Raw genomic sequence first — 7,500 nt, 5'->3', positions numbered from 1 at the left:
CCTCTGCGATCTTATTAGCCTGCTCTTCGCCTTACCTTTCAGCAGGTCGCTCCAGCCGGCTGCGGCGTATGTGGTTATCGGTTCGTACAGCCCTTTGTACAGGGTAAGCATGGCCGCGTGTCCGAGTCCCCACTTCGCCTTGGCCACTCTCGCGAGGCTGTTGAATATTTCTGGCACTTTTTTGTCGTCTCGTGTACATGCCTGTTTATTTTCAGGCCGCTTTCTAGGTACACTCCCAGGTATTTTATAGCCTGTTTCATTTTTATGCTTCTGCCATCGATCTTGATGATCGGTGGTCTCTCCGCATCCAGCTTGCCCTTGACGAGCATCATTTCCGTTTTCTCCGCCGACAGCGTGAGTTTCTTCCTGGCGCACCAGGTAGCAACGCGTGTGACTATATCTTGTCCCTTCGCTTGCAGTTCGGTTCTCGCGTTTCCTGCGACCAGGATCACTATGTCGTCCGCGTACGCGATCGGTTCGCACTCTGTCGCGCTTGTCATGAGTTCGGCTAGCAGGTCGTCGAATATTAGGTTCCAGAAGCTTGGACCCAGTACCGACCCCTGCGGGCAACCCTTCGTAACGGGCTTGCTGACCGTGTCATTTTTCCCCGCGATTTGCACGGCTCTGTCCGAAAAGTAGCTTCTCGTCAGTCGATATAGATTGGCGGGGCAGTCTCTTCTCTTCAACTCGTGCATCACGTTGGGCCACCACACGTTATCGAATGCTCCTGATATGTCGAGCGCGATTGCGAGTACGTACTTTTCCTCACTCATTCGCTCGACTATCTCGCGGAATTTTGTGATCGCGTCCACTGTGGATCGTCCGGGGCGAAAGCCGTACTGCCTGTCCGACGTTAAGGCGTGGTCGTGGAATACGGTTGCCATCCTGGCAGCCATCAGCCTTTCCAGTAGCTTGCCCACCATCGATAGTAGGCAAATCGGCCTGTAAGACTTCGGGCTACTCTTATCCCGTTCTGGTCCCTTCGGGATAGTGATGACGTTCCCCAATTTCCAAACCTTCGGGAAGACTCCCCAGGTGAGGCAGCTATTCATGAGCCTGAGGAGTTCCTGATGGATTCCGCCCCAGGCGCGTTGAATTACTTCGGCCTCGACTAGGTCAGGTCCAGGACATTTCCCCTTCGTTAGTCGTTTTACGGCGCCGCTGAGTTCCTCGTAGCGGAACTCTGGGGTGTCCTCGACGTTCGGGGGGGTTGTACTGTCGCGTCTGATCGCTGTCTGCTCCGGCGTGTCCGTTTCTTCCTCGTCGTCGGGTAGTAGGGCGGACAGCATCGCCGCCGCAGTAGTTCGCCAGTTGGAGGTTTCCCCTTGTGGCGTCCGCAGAGTCGACACTGTTTCTTCCCTCCTTAGCTTGCCCGTGGTCGTTCGGTAGGCAATACCCCAGGGTTCTGCGTTGCCCTCCTTGGTTATAAAGTCTCTCCAGCTGCGTATTTTGGTCCTGGTGATTGCTTTTACGTACTCCTTTCTGATTTCTCGATACCGCAGCTTCTCCTGCTCCCTCGTTGCGGGGTCCCTGGTCCCCTGGTATTTCCTCCTTGCCCGGTAGACTTCCCTCTTTGCTCGTGTGAGCTCAGGCGTCCACCATGGCACCGATCTATGATACCATTTTTTCCTCGGAATGGCGGCATCGCAGGCTCTTCTGAGGACTTCCTGCATCTGCTCGGCCATTCGTTCAACCTCGTTCGGCTGCCGGGGGTTTGTCTCTCGGAGTGTCGCCTTTTCCTCTATGATCACTCTTTGAAAGACCTCCCAGTTGGCGTGCCGAGTGTTGTATCTTCTTTCCTGAAGCTGCGGCGGAGTACTCCCCTCGTTAAAATCAAGACGGGTCTCCAGTATTCTGTGATCGCTGGAGGTTCCGTCCTCGTGTACTCTCCATTCCTTCACGAGCGGTATTGCTTCCGGAGTCGCCATAGTCAGGTCTATGTTCGATCGCCCTCTCGTTGTTTCAAATGTGTGTGCCTGTCCCGGTTTGTTGAGGATGTGGAGGTTGTATTGTGCGATGACAGCCTCCAGGGCCTCACCTCTGTCGTCGATGTCCTTGCTGCACCACAGCGGAGATTTGGCGTTGGAGTCCAGGCCGATAATGGCTTTCTTCCCTCTAAGCCTATTCAGTACTTTGTCTAATTGCTCGAGGCCGACTTCGATATTCTCGGTCGGCGGAAAGTACTGGCTGACGAAGTATACCTCCGTCTCTCCATCGCTTACTTGTACACAAGCGCAGTGCGTTGTACATAGTCCGGCAATTTCGAGCGGCGTTAGCTCCTTCGATTTAACTCCTACTGCTGCCATTGGTGGGTCACCCTTCGAACCCCGACAGGCGATCGAGATTCATGTTCCGAGTCCGGGTATTTTTCCGTCGATGCTGTATGGCTCTTGCATTAGCAAGATTTCGTCGCCATCAGCTTCCATCTGTGTCCTGATTTCGTGGGGGACAGTTTTGGAACGCTGCATATTGTGCTGCAGGATCCTTATACCCCTTCTACCCCCGTGTCCTCTTCCATTTTTGCTCGGGGCTTTACTCATACGTAGTACGGGAGATAATTATTTCTAACGCCTTCTTGTACATAGGGCAGTCTACGTTAGAGGCCGCATGATCGCCTTTTTTCCCTGCCTTCTTGCAGTTGACGCAGCCGGCGTTCTTGTTTTTGTTCGTGCACTCTTTAGTGCTATGTCCGCTTTCCGCGCAATGTGCGCAGATCTCATAGCCCAAGCGGCAGTGTTTTGCCACGTGCCCATAGCCTTGGCACTTGTAACAGCGGCTGACGGCTATGTAATCCCGAACCCGGCAAGCATTCCACGAGATGAATATCTTGCCAGTTAGTAGTTTGTCTCTTACCTGGGGGGGCACTTCCAGTACCCAGTTAGTTTCCTCGGAGTCCTTGCGGCCTGTTCTGAAGCAGAATTTGATGGCTCCGACGTCTTCATCTGTTAGCCTTTCTTGGTTCTGCTTCTTGATGCAGCCCATTATTTCCTTCTCCGGCATTTCCCGTGGAACATCATATAATATTACCCGGGGCAGCCTCCTCTGCGGCGTGCTGGTTTTTAGGCCGGCTTCCTTTAGCTTGGCGTTCTCCGTGAACGCTTTTAGGCCTTCGGGGTTCGCCGTTTCCACGACTAATCCGTTTCCGCTGATTTTCTTCACTGCGGTGATCTGGATTCCTCTCTTGCGTGGGTTCACCAGCGTGAAGACTGCCTCCCGTGCTTCCTCACTCGTTTTTATCTCGGAGTCTGACGACTCCGGCCGGATTATCACCGCATTTGTAGGTGGTTTGACCGCGATTTGCCCCACCATACTATTCTTCATTTTGACTTTTTCGGCGTAGGAGGACTGCTTAGGCTCCATCCTTGATTTGACTGCCGTTTCGAGCCGCTTGCTCGTTTGTAGCGTCTTGTTGACGGCACTCAGTATCGCCGTTTCTTTCTTTTCCGCGCCGGTGCACTGGTCCAACTTCCCGGTGAGGTAGCTGTTGTGGAGTAAGAGTTCTTCCACTATCCCTCGCATGTCCCGGAAATACCGCATGATGGCTGCGGTTTGCTCCTTGTTAACCTTCTTGTTTGGGTCCAGACAGAAGGCTAATACGCCCTTCTCTATTTCCCCTGCCTGTGCTCTTAAATCGGGCACAGTGCGGGGTTCGTCTGCTGCTACAGGCGATTGCTGCTGCTTCGCCTCTTCCCCTTTTTCTTTCTCCTCTGTTCTCTTCTTTCTCTCCTGAACCGGGCTTTTCCCCTCCACCTTTTGCGTTTTCAGTGGTTGGAGAACCACTCTTGCTTTTGTAGCGGTTGGGGATTGACCCTTCGTAGCCATTCTGATATTTGTAAGTCCCCGCGGCGTGTGTTTGTTTTACGTAGCGAAATTATTTTTTTTTACCGCACGAGACAAAGTCCCAGCGGCGTATTGCTTTCAGTTTGTACGCGACTAAGTCCAGCGGCGTATTGCTTTTCGCTCGCACGCGACCAAGTCCAGCGGCGTATTGCTTTATGCTCGTACGCGACCAAGTCCAGCGGCGTATTGCTTTATGCTCGTCCGCGACCAAGTCCAGCGGCGTATTGCTTTTCGCTCGCACGCGACTAAGTCCAGCGGCGTATTGTTTTACGCGCACAGACACCAAGTCCGAAGGCGTAATGGCGGCACTAGTCAAGCACTTGCACTAGCACTTCTCTGTGTTTCAAACTGGATACTTTTGCTGTGTCCTGATGTGTCACTTTACGAACGTGGCACTTAGACCGCAGCGTGTTGCTTTGCGGACGCGGATACACTAAGTACCGCTGCGAGCGGCTTCACGAACACCTGCACTGAGTCCCTCGGCGTATCGCTTTACGAACGCGGACGCTAGTCCCGCGGCGTATTGCTTTACGAACGTTGGCGCGCAGTTACCAAGTAGCCCGTGCGGCGGCGCTGCAGTCGCGCGTCTCAAGATGTCTTCCACTCTGCCCTAACCTCAGCCACGTTTTTCTCTGTCCACTCACGCTTCTATAAAAGCGATCTCCACTGTTCTTTATTATTACTTTAATTCTCAAGCACTTTCACTCCACTTTCGCGTTATTTTCTCGCCCGATTTCTTTGCTTTTCCGCAAGAACTCGAACATAAAGTACGGAGCGACGTGAACGCGTGTTCTCAGTATGCCGCCATCTTGTGGACTAAGTAGATAGGGACAGAGGGAATCTCGTTAATCCATTCATGCGCGTCACTAATTAGATGACGAGGCATTTGGCTACCTTAAGAGAGTCATAGTTACTCCCGCCGTTTACCCGCGCTTTTTTGAATTTCTTCACGTTGACATTCAGAGCACTGGGCAGAAATCACATTGCGTCAACACCCTTGGGGGCCATCGCAATGCTTTGTTTTAATTAGACAGTCGGATTCCCCTAGTCCGTGCCAGTTCTGAGCTGAGCGTTGAATGGCGGCCGAAGAGAACGACCGCGACGGTATAACCGCCACGGAAGCCTCGCAGCAAGGAAGATCCGCGGGAGGCCAAGGCACGGGACCGAGCTCGGATCCGGGGTGCGCGACGATATCCACTCCCGAGAGAGATAGATACGCCGCGTCCTGTTCAGCTCGCCCAGGCCCGGCACGTCAGCCAAACCCGCTTCCCGACCAAGCCCGACACGCCCCGCTCCTCAGAGCCAATCCTTATTCCGAAGTTACGGATCCAATTTGCCGACTTCCCTTACCTACATTAATCTATCGACTAGAGGCTCTTTACCTTGGAGACCTGCTGCGGATATGGGTACGAACCGGCGCGACACCTCCACGTGGCCCTCTCCTGGATTTTCAAGGTCCGAGGGGAAGATCCGGACACCGCCGCAACTGCGGTGCTCTTCGCGTTCCAAACCCTATCTCCCTGCTAGAGGTTTCCAGGGAACTCGAACGCTTATACAGAAAAGAAAACTCTTCCCGGATCTCCCGACGGCGTCTCCAGGTCATTTTGGGTTACCCCGACGAACACTCTTACGAGGGCCCGAATGGTATGCGGTTCCGCTGCCGGGTTCCGGAATAGGAACCGGATTCCCTTTCGCCCAATGGGTGTGTATCTTTCGCTCATATATTATTATATATGTTTCGCTCAATTTGTTGTTGCGATTTTTGTGTATGATCTTAGGACACCTCATCTGCATAGGATTTCTCTTAGGGCTTAGGATCGACTGACTCGTGTGCAACGGCTGTTCACACGAAACCCTTCTCCACGTCAGTCCTCCAGGGCCTCGCTGGAGTATTTGCTACTACCACCAAGATCTGCACCGACGGCGGCTCCAGGCAGGCTCGCGCCCAGACCCTTCTGCGCACACCGCCGCGACCCTCCTACTCGTCAGAGCTTCATGAAGGACGGTCCCGGATCCCGCGAGGAGATCGCGAGACTCGCGTGCCTTCCCACTTGCCACTGACGGCGGAGTATAGGCGCGACGCTTCAGCGCCATCCATTTTCAGGGCTAGTTGCTTCGGCAGGTGAGTTGTTACACACTCCTTAGCGGATTCCGACTTCCATGGCCACCGTCCTGCTGTCTTAAGCAACCAACGCCTTTCATGGTATCCCATAAGCGTCGACTTAGGCGCCTTAACTCCACGTTTGGTTCATCCCACAGCGCCAGTTCTGCTTACAAAAATTGGCCCACTTGGCACTCTGATCCAATATCTCGTGGCTTCATGATCCAAGCAAGCCAGAGATCTCACCCATTTAAAGTTTGAGAATAGGTTGAGGTCGTTTCTGCCCCAAGGCCTCTAATCATTCGCTTTACCAGATGAGACTCGCACGCGTTCGATGAGAACGGTCGAGTGCCAGCTATCCTGAGGGAAACTTCGGAGGGAACCAGCTACTAGATGGTTCGATTAGTCTTTCGCCCCTATACCCAGTTCCGACGATCGATTTGCACGTCAGAATCGCTACGGACCTCCATCAGGGTTTCCCCTGACTTCGTCCTGACCAGGCATAGTTCACCATCTTTCGGGTCCCAACGTGTACGCTCTAGGTGCGCCTCTCCTCGCAATGAGAACGAGACGCCCCGGGAGTGCGAGGCCGCATAGTTGCGCGGCCCATCCTCCCTCCATCGACGCGAACGCCGATTTTCACTTTCATTTCGCCTTTAGGTTTCAAATGTCCCAATGACTCGCGCACATGTTAGACTCCTTGGTCCGTGTTTCAAGACGGGTCCTGAGAGTACCCAAAGCAATAGCGTCGCCGACCGGTAATTCGAGACTCGGCCAGTCCAAGATATCCGCACTGCTAACAGCTGCCGCATACCCGAGCACGGAACGTAAGTCCGAGACTACGGAGTAAGGGCGAAGCTTGCGGCGGTCTAGACGCACACACATTCGAGAATGGATTGGTTGCGGCCCGATACCGTGCGTGTCCCGTCGTGCGGTCGGCCGGGCGACCGAGGGTCTGACGCGTGCGCCGAAGCGACGCGACAGGCGCCCGCTCGGGCCGTAGACCGACACACAACGGGTCGCGACGTTCTACTAGGGGAGAAGTGCACGACTACGACACCGGTGCGTTCGACACCGAGGATGGCGTGCCCTCGCTAGTGAGCTCCCGAAGGCCCACCCGGAGCATCGCTCATCAACGGGAACCGGCGCCGTCGACGATGAATCTCCCCATTCGATCTTTTGGGTTTCTCAGGTTTACCCCTGAACGGTTTCACGTACTCTTGAACTCTCTCTTCAAAGTTCTTTTCAACTTTCCCTCACGGTACTTGTTCATCGGTCTCGTGGTTGTATTTAGCCTTAGATGGAGTTTACCACCAACTTAGGGCTGCACTCTCAAGCAACCCGACTCTAGGGAGAGATCCTCCCGGGACGCGTTCCGGTCGCTACGGGCCTGGCACCCTCTGTGGGTACATGGCCCCATTCAAGATGGACTTGGACGCGGTTCGACGTCTCGGGTCAATCGGATCCTCCCGAACACTACATTTCCCAACGGCGGAAACGCGGGATTCAGTGCTGGGCTAATTCCTGTTCGCTCGCCGCTACTAAGGAAATCCTTGTTA

At 54.1% G+C, this 7,500-nt stretch overlaps 1 pseudogene; it reads right to left on the bottom strand.

Moving 5' to 3' along the window:
* Positions 1-4,623: 4,623 nt before the first annotated feature.
* On the bottom strand, positions 4,624-7,500 carry LOC117216138 (annotated as a pseudogene; the record flags this gene model as incomplete).

This window comes from Bombus bifarius, unplaced genomic scaffold (genome assembly GCF_011952205.1).
Source record: "Bombus bifarius isolate JDL3187 unplaced genomic scaffold, Bbif_JDL3187 scf7180000010222_frag, whole genome shotgun sequence".
In the NCBI taxonomy this organism is placed as follows: domain Eukaryota; kingdom Metazoa; phylum Arthropoda; class Insecta; order Hymenoptera; family Apidae; genus Bombus; species Bombus bifarius.
The sequence above is the reverse complement of the archived record's forward strand: the minus strand, read 5'-3'. Positions and strand labels throughout refer to the sequence as shown.